The sequence below is a fragment of the Chiloscyllium plagiosum genome, unplaced genomic scaffold, assembly GCF_037043375.1.
Source record: "Chiloscyllium plagiosum isolate Xiang-an unplaced genomic scaffold, Cpla_swu_hap1 HiC_scaffold_27, whole genome shotgun sequence".
NCBI lineage: Eukaryota > Metazoa > Chordata > Chondrichthyes > Orectolobiformes > Hemiscylliidae > Chiloscyllium > Chiloscyllium plagiosum.
The window spans coordinates 47,594,093-47,614,129 of NW_028270165.1; the positions used below are offsets into that span (position 1 = coordinate 47,594,093).

General features: G+C 45.3%; 1 protein-coding gene and 1 pseudogene across 1 annotated transcript in view; one reads left to right on the forward strand and one right to left on the reverse strand.

Moving 5' to 3' along the window:
• LOC148143911 (uncharacterized) overlaps positions 1-20,037 on the reverse strand; it is a 384,436-nt gene that overhangs the window by 199,551 nt on the left and 164,848 nt on the right. The window lies entirely within an intron of this gene.
• Positions 3,470-4,384, forward strand: LOC148143916 (uncharacterized; annotated as a pseudogene).

A 20,037-nucleotide genomic window follows, 5' to 3' on the forward strand; every position in this document is an offset into this window, starting at 1 on the left:
CCACCCCCAATCCAAAAACAAAAGGACAGCAGTAAAAGAAAAAGGCCCCACACAATATGTAACTGACCGATACACTAAATAATTCCAGTTTTTTGTCAAGGCAGTTCGTATAAAGCCAATAACCACAAAAAAGGGGCAAAAAAGTAGCATTGTCTGTAATGATGCCCCTCCCGCCTTCACCCCGACTCGATTTCTTTAATTCAGAGAATTCGCAAAGTCCTTTGCCTTTACTGCTGAATCAAAATTATACACCGTCCCTCCATGAGTGAAACGCAATACGGTCAGGGACCTCAAGGAATATTGTATTCTTAATTTTCTCCTTAATTTTCTCTTAACTTCATCAAATGCCCTTTTCTTAATCCAGGCTCCTGAGAAGTCCTGAAAATATATTATTCTTGAGCCTTTGTGCATTAAAGCCTGTGGATCTCTTCCCAGTCTTCTTGTTGTTTCAATCACTAACTGTTTTTCTTAGTAATGCAGGAGGCGCACTAGGACCATGCGGGGCTGCAGGTCCGCTCCGGACCTGCGCATTTCGATCCGGTGGGCCCGCTCCACACTCAACAGGCCCGACTCCAACTCCAGCCCCAGGAATCCAACGAGGTCTTCGCCTTCCTCGTATTCCAGAAGATCCACGAGCTATAACATATTTCTTCTACTTTAGTTTTCCAGGTCGTCCGCTTGCTCCTGAAGGACCTGAACCTGGTCTTCCAGCGTTTGGATCCTTCCTCCTGAGACCTCCGCCATGGTCTCCGATGCCACGGTCCTCTCCTCCGCTGCCTATTCTCTTCGGGCCAACATTTGAATTTCCTGACCATGCTTTTCCAGCGTGGCAGATAGTGGTTCCACCGCTGCTTCAATCTTTTCTCAGAATTTGGCAAACTCCGAGAGTAACTGCTGGTGTCCCATTAAGCCCAAAGGGTCTGCCCTGGGAGTTTGAGCAATGGCTCCAGGCGCCCCCGATGCAGTAGGGGAGTGCCCTGCCTGCTGAACCCCTGTCGGCCCCTTTCCTTCATTTGCTTTCATTCTGGTCCTAAAGCTGTCAAACCACAATTATAGCAGCTCCAGACGTTCAGTAAGTTTATATTAGCAATTGTTTTCTCCTACGGATGGTTAATGAGGTGGGGGGAGGTGTAAATGTCCGGGGGTATGGCACAGAGCCCAACACAGCAGACCACTTAAACCACCGCCATCTTGGGTTTCCAAGAAAATGGTTTTAAGACCAGTACAGAACAGCTACAGGGTCATACAGCACAGAAACAGACCCTTCGGTACAACTGTTCTACGCTGACTATGTTCTCAAACCCAACTAGTCCCATCTGCCAGTGATTGGCCCATATCCCTCTGGACCTTTCCTATTCATGTCCATTTCCAAATGTCATTTAAACATTGTCACAGTACATGCATCCACTACTTCCTCTGGACACACATTCCACACACAAACCACTCTCTGTGTGAAAAAAATGGAGCTCTTCATGTCTTTTTAAAATCTTTCTCCTCTCCCCTTCAAAATTTACTCCCTAATTTTGAAAGCCCCACCCTAGGGAAAGGACACCTGCCTTTCACCTCATCTGTACCCTTCATGATATTGTAATCCTCTATAAGGTCACCACTCAATCTCCTCTGCTCCAGTGAAAGAAAACCCAATATATCCACCTGACTGTAGGTATATTCATATTCAGTTATGATGTGTTCAATGTTGGTGCCGGCTCAAATGGCCAACACCTGCTCCCAATTCTCTCACTCTGTTTCCAGGACAGCATTAGTAGATTGTGAAAGGGGAGGAATAGATATCTTGTTTTTATTTTTAAAATGCACTTGATTCCCACAAATAAAATCAACAGGTACAAGTACAGCACATGCAGTATTCCTCATTGCAGCTTCAAGGTTTTGAGTCCTCTTCTTCCGCGTTGGCTCCAGCACATTCGGCTTCCTTTCCCCACCCCCCCCACCCCCCTCCCCATCCCCGCCCTGAGCCGTTGATGCTTCCATTGTTTATAAAATCAAGAGCGGGATGGATAGGGTAAATAGACAAGGGCTTTTCTCTGGGAGTGTAGAACTATAGAGTAATAGGTTAAGGATGAGGTGGCCCGGGGAGGGGGCGAGGAATTTAAAAGGAACCTAAGGGGCAATTCATGCAGAAGATTGCACGTGTAAGGAAAGAGCTGCTAGAGGAAGTAGTAGATGCTGGTATAATTATGACACATTTAAAAGGCATCTGGATCGGTTTATGAATAGGAAGGGTTTAGAGGGATATGGGCCAAATGCTGGCAAATGAGACCAGATTCAGCGAGGATATCTGGTCAGCATAGACCAGTGGACCAAAGGACCTGTTTCTGTGCTGTATATCTAGATGACTCTGGTTTGCCACGCTAGTCTGTTCAATTTCTCTCTGGTGTCATAGCCTTGATGTTTCATTCTAAAACTCCTGTGGGGGCACGTTAACCATTTTGTGTCTGATTGATTGCCAAGAAGTTGCATTGCAGGTTCATCCTGAATTTACACACTACACACAAGGGCGGCACGGTGGCACAGTGGTTAGCACTGCTGCCTCACACCGCCAGAGACCACGGTTCAATTCCCGCCTCAGGTGACTGACTGTGTGGAGTTTGCACGTTCTCCCCGTGTCTGCGTGGGTTTCCTCCGGGTGCTCCGATTTCCTCCCACAATCCAAAAATATGCAGTTTAGGTGAATTGGCCATGCTAAATTTCCCGCAGTGTTAGGTTTGGGGTATGGGTGGGTTGCGCTTCGGCGGGGCCGTGTGGACTTGTTGGCCCGAAGGGCCTGTTTCCACAATGTAACGCACTCTAATTTTTACTACCAAAAATCAGACCTGCTCACTCTCAACAGGATCCCAATGTCGTGGAAGATATTAATTTTCAGGTGGAGGGATCCAAAATTCAGAAAGATGTCAGTTGTGACTGTTCTGCTCTTCTGTCCCTGTCAGATCCTGAATCAGCACTTTCAGGAGAATTAGAATGGAGTGAGAATAGACGGAGAGAGAGAGAAGGATGGTGCTTTCAGTTTTGTGGAATAACAAAAGAAAAGAATGTTCTGCAGAAAGTAGAATTGCTTGTTCTGAATTTCTACCCTGGACTGACAGTGATGACTTTTGTAATCTCTTTTCAGAGTATTTGATATGAAGATGAAGTTTCAAAATCAACAGATGAAAGGCATATGCCTGAACCATTGACTCTCCTGCTCCTCAGATGCTGCCTGACCTGCAGTTTTCGACTCTGATTCTCCAGCATTTGTGAGTCACTCAATCCATCAGGACTGCAACAATTTTCAACTGTGATCCAATTGGTTCCTGTTTCAGTACGTTTTCAGCATCAGTGGGACTGGAAGAGAGCCCCTACTGTTGCAGCAACGCACTGAGTGTCGAGGCTGAAACAGTTATCTGGCCTGAAAAGAGGAATTCAAGGCAGGGAGGGGACATACACGCGTTTGTGTGCAACTGTAGCTTCGGCCATGGAGAAACCATGGAAGTGTGGCGACTGCGGGAAAGGCTTCCGTGTCCCGTCTGCCCTGGAGACACATCGGCGCAGTCACACCAGGGAGAAGCCATTCTCGTGTCCTGAGTGTGGGAAGGCCTTCAGTGATTCCTCCGCCCTGCTGAGGCACCGGCGGGTGCACACAGGGGAGAGGCCCTTCAGCTGCCCTCTGTGCAGGAAGAGCTTCAGCGATTCCTCCGCCCGGCTGAGGCACTTGCGGGTTCACACAGGGGAGAGGCCCTTCAGCTGCCTCAAGTGTGGGAAGGCATTCAACGATTCCTCCGCCCTGATGAGGCACCAGTGGGTGCACACAGGGGAGAGGCCCTTCCGCTGCCCCGATTGTGGGAAGGTGTTCACTCGCTTCTCCCACTTCGTGATTCACCGGCGGGTCCACACCGGTGAGAAGCCCTTCCCCTGCCCCAAATGTGGGAAGGCCTTCAGCGATTCCTCTGACCTGCTGACCCACCAGCGGGTCCACACCGGCGAGAGGCCATTCACCTGCTCTGTCTGCGGGAAGTGCTTTACACGCTCTTCCGACCTGCTGAAGCACCAGTGGGTCCACACTGGGGAAAGGCCCTACAGCTGCTCTGTGTGCGGGAAGGGCTTTGCCCAACCCTCTCACCTGCTGACACACCGGTGTGTCCACACTGGGGAGAGGCCATTCACCTGCCTCGAGTGCGAGAAGGGCTTTGCTGTCTCCTCCACTCTACTGACGTACCAGCGGGTCCACACTGGGGAGAGGCCGTTTGCCTGCCCCGAGTGTGGGCAGAGGTTCACAATGTCCTGCAGCTTGAACAAGCACCAGCGGAGGCACCAATGCTCCTAACAATCAGATTCTGCCGGTAACGCTGCTGAGGGTCACCCCCAGGACAGAACCTCCTGCCCTTTCTGACAGTGGGGGTAGTGGGAGAGTTGGTAGGTTTTTTGGTTTTCTACTGGGGGAGTGGGGGTGGTGGCTCAGTGGTTAGCACTGCTGCCTCATAGCGCCAGGGACCCAGATTTAATTCCATCCTTAGGGTGACTGTCAGTGTGGCGTTTGCATGTAATTCCCCGCTGTGTCTGCGTGGGTTTCCTCTGCATGTTGCAGTGTCTTCCCAAAGTCCAAACGTGTGCATGTTTGGGCGAATTGGCCAAGCTAAATAGTCCCATTGTGTTGATGAATGTGTAGGTGTGATGCCTTAGTTAGGGGTAGTGCAGAGTGATAGGGTAGGAAAATGTATCTGGGTGAGTTACTCTTCAAAGGGTCGCTCTGAACTTGTTGGGCAGAAGGACCTGTTTCCTCACTGTAGTGATTCTATGATTCTGTGAACGTTGCTTCCAGTGGGCGCTGCTGCTCATTGAGCCCAGGACCCGCACAAACCTACGACCACAAGACTATTGGAGCAGAAGTTAGGATATTTTGACCCATCGAATCTGCTCCACCTTCTGTTAGAGACAAAATAAAAAACTGCAGATGCTGGAATCTAAAATAGACAAACAGGAGGCTGGGCACAACAAGGCAGGCAGCACCAGGAGGTGGAGAAGTTAGCATTTCAGGTATTATCCCTCAGGACTGAAGAAGGGTTCTACCCGAAACGTTGACAACTCCATCAGAAATGATTTATCAGGATGTTGTTAGGACTAGAGGGAATGGGTTTAGAGTGAAAGGGGAAAGATTTAAAAGGGACCGAAAGGGAAAACTTTTCATGCAGTGTGGTGCGTGTATGGAACAAGCTGCCAGAGGAAGTGGAGGAAGCTGGTAGAATTTAAAAGACATTTGGTTGGGGACATGAATAGAAAGGGTTAGAGGGATTTGGGCCAAGTGCTGGCAAATGGGACTAGATTAATTTAGAATATCTGGTCAGCGTGGACGAGTCGGACTGAAGGATCTGTTTCCAAGCTGTACCTCTCTATGACTAGTGGTCCTGATGTAAGTTTAGAATTGAGTAACTTTGAATAATTCAATCTTGTTGAATTCGCCTCCTGAAAGGTTTCAAATGAACCCCTCCAAGCGATATGAGTTAACTACGCCGAGTTGGATAAAGTATCCCATCAAGTTCAACACGAATGCGCAGTTGAAGAAGTTGAAGTCAGAAGTCACACAACACCAGGTTACAGTCCAACAGGTTTATTTGAAATCCCAAGCTTTGGGAGCATTGCTCCTTCATCAGTGCTGCTCCTTCATCATTTCACCTGATGAAGGAACAGTGCTTCGAAAGCTCATGAGTTCAAATCAATCTATTGGGATTGTCACCTGGTGTTGTGTGACTTCTGACCTGTCCACCCCCAGCACCTCCAAATCAGAGTTGACGAATGAGATCAGATTTTATTCAGCATGATTTAGTGAGATATTCATCTGGCTGCCCTTATGCCTGAAACATCGATTCTCCTGCTACTCGGGTGCTGTCAGGCCTACTGTGCTTTTCCAGCACCACACTCTCAACTCTGATCTCCAGCATTTGCAGTCCTCACTTTTTCCTGGTTCATGTGAAAACTCAACATTGTCAGAGTTACGAAGAGACGCCAGTCACAGAGTACTATAGCACAGAGACAGGCCCTTCAGCTCAAACTGGTCCATGCTGACCAAAATGTTTGTCAACACTAACCTCATTTCCCTGCACTTGGCCCATATCCTTCTCAAGCTTTCCTACCCATGTATTTTTTGAAACGTCTTTTCAATATTGTTAATGTACCTGTTTCAACCACTTCCACTGGCAGCTGTTTCCCCAGGTGAACTACACTCTGTAAATATTTTGCCCCACATTTTTTCTTCCATCTTTCTCCTCTCGCCATAAAAACGCGTCCTTGGACTTGAAATCCTCCCCCTAGGGAAGAGACAGCTACCATTAACCCAAATCTACCCCTCATGGTTTGAAAATATTGCCTCTCAACTTCCTCTGCTCCAGTGGAAAAGCATCCCAGCCTATCCAGCCTAAATTCTAATTTGATAATAATGACAGTGATGATTTTGGCTGTGTGTGTGTCAAGGATCTCTCATTTCTAAGCCAATGCTGTGCCTCTTAAGTTCACCTGATCTTAAAACGAATGGCACCCCATTCAATTAAAATGTCCATGTTTTCTGTGTAAAGTCGGTCCTGGTCAGGAAATAGGCATTGGTGTCTTATATTCCCGTAGACTTCTTGTGACCGGGTTCATATGCTCTGTTTTGAGATGTATGAGTAAATCTTCAGAACAAAAGATTAATGCAGCCCTTTATTCATGTCTCATTATTAAAAACACTTTCTCCATTTACAGATGTGATTGAGAAGCTTCTCCCAATGAATCTTTGACTGATAACCGCATTTGTCAGGCTTTTGAAAGTCACTGCAGCTCTGTCACAGCACAGGGGAGGGCTCTTTCAGACACAACGCGTCATGCAGAAAATTCTCCCACATTAGTCGAGCAAAGTAGACGTCTTTTTAAGACATTGTGAAAATTGAAAGGGTTCAGAAAAGGTTTGGAAGGATGTTGCCGGGGTTGCAAGGTTAGAGCAACAGGGAGAGGCTGAATACGCTGGTACTATTTTCCCTGAAGCTTTAGAGTCAGCCAGAAACATCTGTTGAATCAGGAAACATCTCTTCCTGCAGCAGCTTCAGACAGACTGCTTGCTAAAACCAAAAGCAGGGGAAAAGAATGGGACAACTGCCCTTTCATTGTAGAAGTGTTTTAGAAAAAAAAGTGTCAAACCCTTTTCCCGGATTGTTGCCTTAGCCAGTATCTGTTAACCATTAGCGAAAACCTTAAACCTGGATGAATGGGAAGCCATTTACAACCCCTCCTGAAAATAAACCAACATTGTCATCTTCTTAAAGGAGCAGCATGATCACAACAAAAAGCACCTGAACTGAAACATTTGTATCAAAGGGCTGTACAGTTAGCAGGACAAGAAAACACATTTGCAATTTCACCAATCAATTTAAATCAGCCCCATTGGCTACCAAAAACTTATTAAATTTAAATCCGAAAGTTTTGACAACAGGACCAATCCTATCAAAAAGAATTGGTGCTCTCAGTCATCTGTGCATGAGAGAAAGCATCATTTAGAAAAATAGAGAAGGGCATTCCTGACAGAGGAATCGGAGGAGGCATCCCCGACAGAAGATGGCACAGAATATTCCGGAAGACACATAACCTGGTTGTAATCTGAGAGATTAAATTCTATTATGTGTTATCTGAGTGGGACATGCATTGATTGGAACAGCATACCAGAAGAATCTTGATTTATTCCAGAATACTCAGTAGTTAGGACGGATTTATTCAGTTTGTTAGTAGTTTTGTTCATTTGTTCACCGTGAGAGTTGGTTAAATAAATTGCTGATTGTCGGTTGTAAAGTGTCAGGGATTTACTTTTAACACTACAGCAGGTTACATTACTTATCACACTGACTTCACAGATTAAAGGGCAACGTGCCACTCTTTGGACGTTTCGGTTTGAGATCTTGTAGAGTGGTGGGGCGGGGTTCAGCCTTCGCTTTATAACAGTATTGATGACATTCTCTTGAATGCAATGGAGTCAATACTAATCCCAGCCTCTTGGTGTGGTTGTGGGTGAATCACCTTAATTTGGCTCCTGACTCAGAAACCGGACAGACAATCAAATGCTGAAACAATGATTTGCACTTTATTGCACGTAGCAACCACAAATAAAACCTCTCAAGTTCATTCAGCTTCACCACCCGCCCCCCCCCCCCCCCCCCAAATATGGCTATCACCCAGTTGATGGCTGAATTTAACTGGGTTTCCACCGACAGTGCCCATCTCTGGAAGTGTCCAGGGTTTGATGCAGTATTATTCTTTTAAGTACTGCTGCTGCTTTATCATTCTGGAGTTGAATTTTGGTTGCGTTTCCTCAATTTCAAATCTGTGGTGTGCCTTTTTTTTAAGACTCTAACATCACCTCACATTGCTGGAGACCTCAGGTCTGTAGTTTACCTTCTTATCCTTGAGGGTTAGCTGTCTGTTTGAAACAGCCTGCCCTGCAATTAACCCCTCTATATCAGGGCTTTCCTTCCACAGGCAGAATTAATTGTCCTTTTGTCACACCATTGTAAAATAACATTATCTTACCTGTCCCAAGAAACAACTTATTGTGTTGCCTCCTTCTTCCCAGGGATGGTTAACAAGCCATTTATCGTATTGAATCTGCTTTGCTATTCAATCATGGCTGATATGTTTCTTAACCCCATTCTCCTGTAACGTTTGAGCCCCTTGATACTCAAGAATGAGTGAATGGTGGAGCAGACTCAATGGGCTGAATGGCCTAATTTCACTTCCTGTGGTGTCACAGTTTCTCGTCAGCCCTTTCATTTCTTGCTCCAGAAAGCGTTATTGTTGACTCGTGAAGTTTGGGAAGTTCTGGAGTTTACAAGTGCACACCACGCTCCTCTATGCCTCCTCCTCAGCCTTAAAGTAAAGGGAAGATGTTTTAGAACAGAAATAAGGAAAACTTCAGACATAGAGTGGTAATCGATGGAATTCACTGCCCCGGAAGGCTGTGGAGGTAAGATCATTGAAAATATTTTCTTGAGTATCAAGAGGATCAAAGGTTATAGGGAGAACGGGGTTGAGAAACTTATCAGCCATGACTGAATGGTGGAGCAGACTCGATGGGCTGAATGGCATAATTTCTGCTCCTATAGTCTAATGATATGCTGATGTGTGGAGGGGTGAGGATGGGGGAAAAGAGATAAAGAGGGGAATACAATTAAGGTGAAGCTGGATACAGATACATAGGAAATACACAAATTGTACGATAAATTTCAGACCACATAGAAGCACTGGCAGGGCTTACTGAAGATCTACAATATGCTGCAGCTCGATATTACAAGCCCATAAACAGCTGCAAATCAGACAAGGTCTTTTCAGAAGTTGGACCATGAACGCCTGAAGCTGCTGCTGCTCTTTCTCTCTCTCTCTCTCTCTCTCTCTCTCTCTCTCTCTCTCTCTCTCTCTCTCTCTCTCACGCAATGAAGATTGATCTTCACCCAGACTAGAACTTCTTTCCTCTGTCCAAATATTTGTGAACGCAGACCTTGTTTTGAAGGATGGCATGTTGTCTGATCATTACAATTAAAGGGGTGTCTTCCCCCTGATATGCAAAGGGACAGTCAGTCAGGGGAGGGCAGGGTCACGTCTTGTGTTGTTGTGTGGAATCTGTGACAGCTGCAACAATTCATCCCAACTCCTGTACTCAGTGCTCTGACTGATGAAAGCAAGCATGCCGAAAGTCTTCTTCACCGACCTGTCTACCCATGACTCCACTTTCTAGGAGCTATGAACCTGCACCCCTACATCTCTTGGTTTGAATTACTGCATATGAAACAGATTTGGTGCTTATCTCAAATCTAATTCGGTATTTTATACTGAATGCCATGACTGATGAAGGCCAGTGTGCCAAACAATTTCTACCTGTGACTCCATTTTCAGAGAACTGTGAACCTGTACTCCAAGATCCCTCTGTTCCACTACACTCCTTAAGGTCCTACCATTCACCATGAAATTCCTACCTTGATTTGACTATACAAAATGTAAGACCTCACACTTATCTATATTAAACTCCATTTGTCATTAACTTTAAACCTATGCCCTCTAATTTTGGACTTCCCCACCCCAAGAGAGAAGACCTTGCCTATTTACCTTACCCATGTCCCTCATGATTTTATAAATGTCTTTAATGTCACCAAAGCTCCAGGGAACATAGCTCCAATCTCTTCAACCTCTTCCTGGAGCTCAAACCCTCCAACCCTGGCAGCATCCTTGTAAATATTTTCTGAACCCTTTCAAGTTTCACAACACCCTTCCTGTAGCAGAAAGCACAGAAATTGCATGCAGCATTGCAACAATGATGGAACCAATGTCCTCTCTGAAGAGGATTTTAAAACAATATTTATAACAACAAGCAAATCAGGTTAGTTGGGCATGACTTTCCCAAAGCAGTTTGTTTTGGTTGTCCTTCATTAACCTATGCTTTAAAATATATAAGAAAATATTTTGAGGGATGGGATTGTTGCTAGCACGTCCAACATTTGCTCCCCATCCCTCATGGCCTTTGGACTGAGCGATTGGCTTCCTGCGAAAAGGCAGTTGAGAGTCAACCACATTGTAGTAGGTCTGGAGTCACATGATGTGAGCGTGTGCACGCGTGTGTAGAGTTGTGAGTGGTAGATTTCCCTCCCTAAAAGAACACTTTCACAACACTCTGTCATGACTGGACAAAAACAACAGTTCTGGCAGCATCTATGAGGAGACGACAATGTTACTGTTTTGAGCCCGGTGGCCTTTCAAAATTAGGCTGGATTCAAAACATTAACTGTTTTCTTTCCACAGATGCTGCCAGACCTGCTGCATTTCCCCAGCAATTGTGCCTTTTGTTGCTGATCTCCAACAGCTGCAATTCATTGTCTTAGCCAATAATGGTTTCCTGGTTGCCAGTGCAGAGATAAACTCTCATTTCCAGATCTTTTTATTCGTTGAAAATAAAGTCCACTAACATCCATGATGGGATTTTAATTTTTGTTCTCAGAAGACCGAGATCTTTGGGCTACTTAACCAGTATCACTAGATCGCAATCTTCCCTTCACTGACAGTGACATTGACAATCTTGTCCTGAATATTTTTCTTTATTCATTCATGGAACGTGACACTTCGTCTCCCAAAAAATATCCAAGTGCCAATTCAGAGGGCAGTTAAGAGTCAACCACATGACTTTGGATCAAGAGTGACACATTCACCAAACTGGGAAAGGACTGAAGATTTCCTTCCTTAAAAAAAGGTTATTAGTGAACAAGATAGGTACTTATGATAATTGATAAGATCACTAAAGCAGCGATAAGTTTATATTCCAGATACATAAATTGATTTCAAATTGCATCGGGGCCATAGCAGCATCAATTTGAAACTCCAGATGTTAAATCCAGTAACAATGCCCAAATGCCACCAACTCCCTCCAATCTCTAGGCTTCCAACACTGACTGGTCTGTAATTGACAGTTGCATCCTTTTCCTCCTTACTATTTACTCAAAGTTTGTGCGAAGATTTGTAGCTCGGGTGCTCGTTGTTGTGTGACCCCTAGGACTCACAACGGTACACAAACCAACAGCCACGCTCAGACAACAACTCACCAGAACGAAGGACCCGATACCCAACATGAGCAAGACAGATGTAGTGTACAAAATACCATGCAAGGACTGCACTAAACACTATATAGGACAAACAGGAAGACAGCTAACAATCCGCATACATGAACATCAACTAGCCACGAAACGACACGGCCAGCTATCCTTCGTAGCCACACACGCAGACAACAAGCAACATGAATTCGACTGGGACAACACTACTATCATCGGGCAAGACAGACAGAGAACAGCCAGGGAATTCCGAGAGGCATGGCATTCATCCACAAACTCCATCAACAAACACATCGACCTGGACCCAATATACCAACCACTACAGCGGACAGCTGAAACTGACAACCGGAAGCGGCAGGGTCAGACCACTATAAACACCGGAGGAAACATCAAAGAAGCGCTTCGCAGGAGGCTCCCAAGCACTGATGATGTCGCCAAGCCAGGGGACGAAATGTTTGCAACAAAAACTTCCAGCTCGGTGAACAGAATTACTATTTACTATTCAATTCAGCCCATTGAGTTGACTCTGCCATTTGTTCAGATCACGATTATTCTGGGAAACATTTACTCCATTTTGCTGCCATTTCCCCATAATCCTCAATTCGCTTACTGATTTAAAAAAAATCTATCTCAGCCTTGAATGCACGTAACAACCCAGGCTCAACAGCCCTCTGTAGTATCAAGTTCCACAGATTTACTGCCCTCAGGAGAAATTCCTATCTGTCCTAAACATGCAATCTCTTATTTGGAGGTTACTTCCTCTGGTTCCAGTCTCACCCACTTTTCCACGTCGAGCCTGTCAAGTCTCCTCAGAATCTTGTACGTGACAATAAGGTTACCTCTAATTCTTCTAACTTCTAATAAGCACAGGCCCAAACTATTCAGTTCTCCTCATAAGACGTTCTTTCCATCCCTGGTATCATCATGGTCAACCTTCTCTGGACTGCCTCCAATGCCAATATATCTTTCCTCAGGTAAAGGGCCCTAAACTGTTCACAGTATTCAGTTGTGGCCTGACTAATGCCTTACATAGGTTCACTATAACCTCCCTACATTTCTACTCTATTGAAATGGCCAACCTCCCATTTGCCTCCCTATTACTCACTGAAATTGGATGAAGAGATTCGTGGACGTGATTCCAAATCCCTCTATTCTAAAGCTTTCTCCATTAATATTCATTTCTTCACCTCCTGACAAACTGTATTACCTCATTTTCCCATCTGCCAAGCTTTCGCTCATTTGCTTAACCTGTCTATATCCCTCTCCAGATATCTAATGTCATCCTCACCACCTGCTTTCACATCAACTGTCTCTTCTACAAATTTAGCAATAGTACATTCACTTTACTTATCCAAGTAATTCGTATATATATTGTAAATAATGTTGGCCCCAGCGCTGATCCCTGTGGTTCACCACGAGTTACAAGTTGTCATCCTGAACATGCCCCTTACCACAACTGTGGTAGTTAGCCAATCCTCTATCCATGCTAACATACAGCCTCCGAACACTGTGGGCTCTTTGCTTACTATTTCATGACATGTGAATGTCATTGGCTGTGCCAACAACTCTTCCCAAACACACCTTGAAAAGGTGGTGCTCAACTGCCTCTTAAATTGCTTCACAAATATGATGTGGACTGCAACAATGTTCAGGAGTGAGTTCCAGCATTTTGGTCAATAACAAAGAAACAATGCGATATATCTTGCAGTCGGAAGCCTGTGTTCACACTTGTCTGTTCTTGGTGGTTGAGGTCATGACTTGGAAGGTGCTTTTGAACTACCACCACTCATGCAATCAAGCCAGACTGATAGATTGTGGCCCGAGACTCTGCCATTTTGACTTCCCTCATCAATCTACATTCTTTCCAGCGAAGTTTCAGTCTCAAACCGCCACGCAATGCCTTCTGTTACGGCTTAAAAGATAAGAATACACATGATTACCAACCGTATTTTGGGTTGTATAAATCTTTGCCTGCCAGAATTATTTTCCAAAAGACTTTAATTAAACTGGGTGACTGCATGAAATGGTTTGTTGGTCAGACTATAATCATCATCCTCAAAGGAGACAATGCCAGTAATACCATTGAACTCGTCTTTTTGTTTAAAAAGCACAAGTTCTTGATTTGTTTTTACAACTTACTGGCATTCACACCTGCACATTCAATGTCAAACTCAGACAACATAAATGAAATTACACCATTAATTTTGTTTTACATCAATCCAACAGATTAATTAATAATACACAGTGAATACCAAGGCTGATTAATGTGAAATTAAATTTGACTGAAAATGTAAAATCGAGATGAGAGATAACAAATGGGGGAAGGGCAGAAGGCAAGAAATGCAGCATCATAGAAGGTGCTCCTCCAGGGAGTGTATTTTACCAACTACAACTGCGAAATATAAACAAACACTCTGACATGATCCTCCGGTTTTAATGTAAACCATACTCCCATGCAGTAGGTACCATTTAAATAAGTTAATAGATACCAGCCTTGAGCATATCCAGCCTCCAGCCGGGCCCCCCGCTTCTTGGAGCTCGGAGAGGGGTTCCCACTCATTCATTCAACAGGAGGCGGCTCAATTTATTGTAATGGGCACGGAGGGTACAGTGGTCGTGTCTCATGTTGAGGAGGAAGCTGTTTCCTCTCATTCAACTCAAGAGGACCTATTTACTAGAGGTTTTTTTTTGTGGTGCAGCTGTAGTCACCCATAGAGCCCTGAGGCTCAGGTTCAAATCCCACTGCTCCAGTGTGTGGAATAACATTACTTCCCAAGTCACGTGCCAATTGGCACAGGGATAAGAAAATTAGGGAAGTAAACACGTCAACCTGTTCAATGCTATCTCCAATCATTTCACTTCCTGTCCCATTCGTACTCCAGGGAGCCCAGCCTCGTTTCACGAAGGTTCTTTTTGAGAAGTTTAATCGGGCATTTTTGCACAAGCCAAGTTAAGAAAGCCGGGATCTCTCGCCAGACTGCGCGGGAGACAACAACAGTAATTCTCGGCGGGGAGGCTGAATTATGAATTCACTAATAGCCTCCCCTAAGCGATGGCACAGCGGATGCTAACGCCTGTCTCTGTGGCGCATTTGTTCAGCGCGTTCGGCCGTCAACCGTAAAGGTTGGTGGTTCAAGCCTAACTATGGTGGCAGTGTTTGCTGTTCTTCCTTGGCTTCGAAGCTGCACGCTTTTAATGGGGTCAGGAAAGTGTTCCCCAAACGGAAATCCTCTCCCCAAAGGGGTTTCTGAATTGAATTAATGTCTAATGTAAGGGACTGCGGATGCTGAGAAGCCGAGACAAAAAGACAAACTCGGCAGGTTTGACAGTACCTGTCGGAGAAAACAGAATTTTGAAATGTTGTCTCTGATTCTCTTTCCACAGATGTTGCCTGACCTGCTGAGTTCCTCCTGCAATTTCTAGTTTTGTTTTTAACGGAAATTTCACCTTTTGGGATGAAACATCTCGACTCGCCAAGTGTAGATATTTAACCCTTTCGAATCACTGTGAAGTGATTGGATTCAAACAAACTCTGCGATGATTCACTCTTTCTCAGCTCCAAAGGCAGGCAGACCTGGGAAGTGAAGTTGTCAGAGGGTTCTGTATTCGTGGGCCGAGTGGTTCATGCGATGGACTTGAAATCCATTGCGGTTTCCCCACGCAGGTGTGAACCCTGCCGACTACAAAATGAGAAATGTCGTCGAAAAGAAAGGGAGCTTGCTCCCCGGCTTCTTCTTTAAGATTCAAATCAGTGGAGGGGGAAAAGTATTTCACTCACATTGGGACTGGTGGGAATCTGCAACCCACTGCCTGTTCGGGTGGAACAAGCAGATACCCGCAGAGATTTGTTTGAGGCTGTGAGGAAAGTGTTTGGAAATGAGATTAGAACAGGGACGGGCATGAAATCGTGATCGAAATGAAGCAGGCACCTGAGGACAAGGGTGTTTCCTTTGCCAGTGAAAGATGCTGCTTCACAAAGTTGGGCCTGTGGAAGGGAATCAGTGACGGTGATTATCTTTGGTTGTCCACCTTGTGAAGGTTCCCATTGCTGCGCATGTCCGTGTTAACGTCAGAACTCTGCTGCATGGCGGCGTGAGGTACGCACAGGGCCGGGGCGCAATGGATGACGCATCTGTTTGAAATGCAGCTCACAGCTTCTTCACACACCCCAATTAATCTTTCTCATTGTCCTGAAGCCGGCATACGGTTTGAATTCCCGATCTGCGGGAATAGGAATCTTTTCACTGTCTCGCGTCAGTCAATGTCCCTGAGAACATCGGAGTCAAGTCACAGCGCTGTCAGATGAGGGGAAGCTGAAATAGCCCCACACGCTGCTCACGGGCACATTTTACTTTCCCCAACTCACCGCCTCAACCACTGCGGCTCCTGGGAGTGGAAAGGAAACAATCACCAAAACCTAGTCTTAGCTTTGTGAATCTTCAGAAAATCCGCAAACGTTCATCCCTTCGGATTTTCTATCCTGGGCTGAGAGGGATTTGTATTGTCACTCTTTTGTAGGACATTGCAAGTGGATGTTTTGCAGAAAAGCACCTTGTTGTTCACAGTTTATAATACTTATCTTCCCAGTCCACTGTATCACGTGTCGAAAATGTTTAATTTGCGTCTTGTAATCCTTTCACTGTCTGCTAATGAGGATAGCGTTTCCGTGTTTGACCTAAATTATCTTGACCTTGCATACCTCAAGCCTCAAGCTAATTTCACGAGAAACCTTCTCCAGTTCAAAAGCCAACTGTTAATGATGGATCTGTTTCTTGTCACGTATCCAATTTCAGATCGATGTTGTTAATGTCCCTTTTATTCCTTCAGATCCAAGTTTCGCTCTCAGGGCTAGAACAGAACTGTCACCAAATACATTTACCAATCTACGTTCATCCTACCGATTGTATTAGCATCATCAACACTTCTCATCAAAATAACTCGAGAGAGTTTTATCACAATTTTCTGTGAACAGTTCTACATTAGCTTTGCTGAATGAACCCCAAATTTCTTGAAGTGGCTCCTTATTTTCGGCCCTGATTATTAATCTCTCTATGCATGGGAATGGATCCTTCCCACCCGCTCTATCACTCATCCATGAGTGTAGTTCAGTTCGATCTCCCATCAGCCTCCTCTGTCCTGATCAAATCCAGGGGAACAGGATACGTTGGGGCTATGGCGCGGACAGGACAAGCCCAGTACTCACCTTTCCTGTTAAAACCATTCCATGAGAAATTTTACATCACAACTTTGGGCGTGCAGTTCTGGCCGAACACTTAAGGTGTTGGCGTAGAGATCCTTTGGGGCTCCCCCGCCCAAGGTGGTAACCTGCTGACTATGCTTTCTTCGCTGGCGATTTTAAATGACTTCCTGTTGGTTGCATTATCGCTCAAACTTCACTAAACCCGTCTCAATAAAGTCCCGCTTTCTCATGTCTGGGAATTGATTGCCATGCAGGTAACTCTGGTTCTGAACAAACAACGTACCAGCCTCATAACGCCAGCTCTGTTTACCTTTCCACAGATGCTGCTCGACCTGTTGGCTTTCTGCAGTATTCTCTGTGTTTATTAGGCACAAGTGCTGCTTTTCATTCAAGAACTTCAATCCCTGTCCTCTGGTAACTGACTCTTGTCAGTGGCAATTGATTCTTCTGATCATTAATCTGCCCATTCCCACCGCTTCTTCTCCCATCATTACCAACAGCCCCAGGAAATCTCCAGTTAACCTTCTTTGCTCCAAAGCGAACATTCCCAACGTTGAGAATGTCTCTCCAAAATGGAAATTCCTCATCCCTGGACATGACGCAAGGGGTACAATTGGGAAGAGATTTTGGCAAAATATTGTCAGTTAGGAAATGGAAAAATGTTCATGAAGCAAAACAGAAATCCCAGTCTCCAGCTTTGTGAATCTTTAGAAACTCTTTGGGAAGCGGATTTAGAGGAGAATGAAAGATGAACTGTCCGATTGAGTAGAGACTGTCCTGACACCGTCCCCTTTTTGTTAAGGCCGGGAAATTGACTCTGATGTTCACGGGACATGAACTGATCTGAGACATTGAAAGAATTGTCGTTCCTGCACATCAGGAATTCAAACCCCTTCTCGCCTCCGAGCCAATGAGAGAACTCGGGAACAGGCAAAACACTGAAAGGCTCGAAGGGCGACGGCCCCGGAGTAAGAAAGCTAGTTCCTCCTGACGTGGATGAGTCTCCAGAGAGTGGGATCAGACTTTCCCCGGTGTCTCCACAATAAATATCCCAGGCGTTATTATGGAAAAGTAAAACTGATAGACGCCAAATGTAATTCTCGGCGGGGTGGCTGAATTATGAATTCACTAATAGCCTCCCCTACGCGATGGCGCAGCCCTCGTCGCCGCCTGTCTCTCTGGTGCAGTTGGTCAGCGCGTTCGGCTGTTAACTGAAAGGTTGGTGGTTCGACCCCATCCAGGGGCGTTGTGTTCGCTGTTCTTCCTTGGCTTCGAAGCTGTACGCTTTTAATGGGGTCAGGAAAATGTTCCCCAAACGGAAATCTTCTCCACCAAGGGGTTTCTGAATTGAATTAATGTCTAACGTAAGGGACTGCGGATGCTGAGAAGCCGAGACAAAAAGAGAAACTCGGCAGGTTTGACAGTACCTGTCGGAGAAAACGGAATCCTGAAATGTTGCCTCTGATTCTCTTTCCACAGATGTTGCCTGACCTGCTGAATTCCTCCTGCAATTTCTAGTTTTGTTTTTAACTGAAAGTTCATTTCATCTTTTGGGATGAAACACCTAAATATCTGCAAACACCGTGTGCAGATATTTAACCCTTTCGAAACACTGTGAAGTGATTAGATTCAAACAAACTCTGCGATGATTCACTCTTTCTCAGCTCCACAGGCAGACAGACCTGGGAAGTGAGGCTGTCAGTGTGGTTCTGTATTCGTGGGCCGAGTGGTTAATGCGATGGACTTGAAATCCATTGCGGTTTCCCCACGCAGGTGTGAACCCTGCCGAGTACAAAATGAGAAATGTCGTCGAAAAGAAAGGGAGCTTGCTCCCCGGCTTCTTCTTTAAGATTCAAATCAGTGGAGGGTAAAGTATTTCACTCACATTGGGGCTGGTCGGGAATCTGCAACCCACTGCCTGTTCGGGTGGAACAAGCAGATACCCGCAGAGCTTCGTTTGAGGCCGTGAGCCAAGTGTTTGGAAATGAGATTAGAACAGTGAGGAGCATGAAATCGTGATCGAAATGAAGCAGGCACCTGTGGACAAGGGTGTTTCCTTTGCCAGTGAAAGATACTGCTTCACAAAGTTGGGCCTGCGGAAGGGAATCAGTGACGGTGATTATCTTTGGTTGTTCACCTTGTGAAGGTTCCCATTGCTGCGCATGTCCATGTGAACGTCAGAACTCTGCAGCATGGTGCCGTTAGATACGCACAGGGCCCGGGTGCAATGGATGACGCATCTGACTCCACCTACCTGTTTGAAATGCAGCTTACAGCTTCTTCACACACCCCAATTAATCTTTCTCATTGTCCTGAAGCCGGCATACGGTTTGAATTCCCGATCTGCGGGCATGAGAATCTTTTCACTGTCTTGCGTCAGTAAGTGTCCCCGAGAACATCGGAGTCAAGAAACAGCGCTGTCAGATGAGGGGAAGCTGAAATAGCCCCACACGCTGCTCACGGCCACATTTTACTTTCCCCAACTCACCGCTTCAACAACTGCGGCTCCTGGGAGTGGAAAGGAAACAATCACCAAAACCCAGTCTTAGCTTTGTGAATCTTCAGAAAATCAGCAAACGTTCATCCCTTCGGATGTTCGATCCTGGGCTGACAGGGATGGGTTTTGTCACTCTTTTGTAGAACATTGCAAGTGGATGTTTTGCAGAAAAGCACCACAATGCAATCTGATTAATCAGGACCTGGATGTTTTCGGTCTTTGAATGTAAGTGTTGTGCTCCAGAACTTTGTTGTTCACAGTTTATAATACTTATCTTCCCAGTCCACTGTATCACTTGTTGAAAATGTTTAATTTGCGTCTTGTAATCCTTTCACTGTCTGCTAATGAGGATAGCGTTTCCGTGTTTGACCTAAATTATCTTGACCTTGCATACCTCAAGCCTCAAGCTAATTTCACGAGAAAGCTTTTCCAGTTCAAAAGACAACTGTTAATGATGGCTCTGTTTCTTGTCACGTATCCAATTTCAGATCGATGTTGTTAATGTCCCTTTTATTCCTTCAGATCCAGGTTTCGCTCACAGGGCGAGAACAGAACTGTCACCAAATACATTTACCAATCTACGTTCATCCTACCGATTGTATTAGCATCATCAACACTTCTCATCAAAATAACTCGAGGGACTTTCATCACAATTTTCTGTGAACAGTTCTACATTAGCTTTGCTGAATGAACCCCAAATTTCTTGACGTGGCTCCTTATTTTCGGCCCTCATTATTAATCTC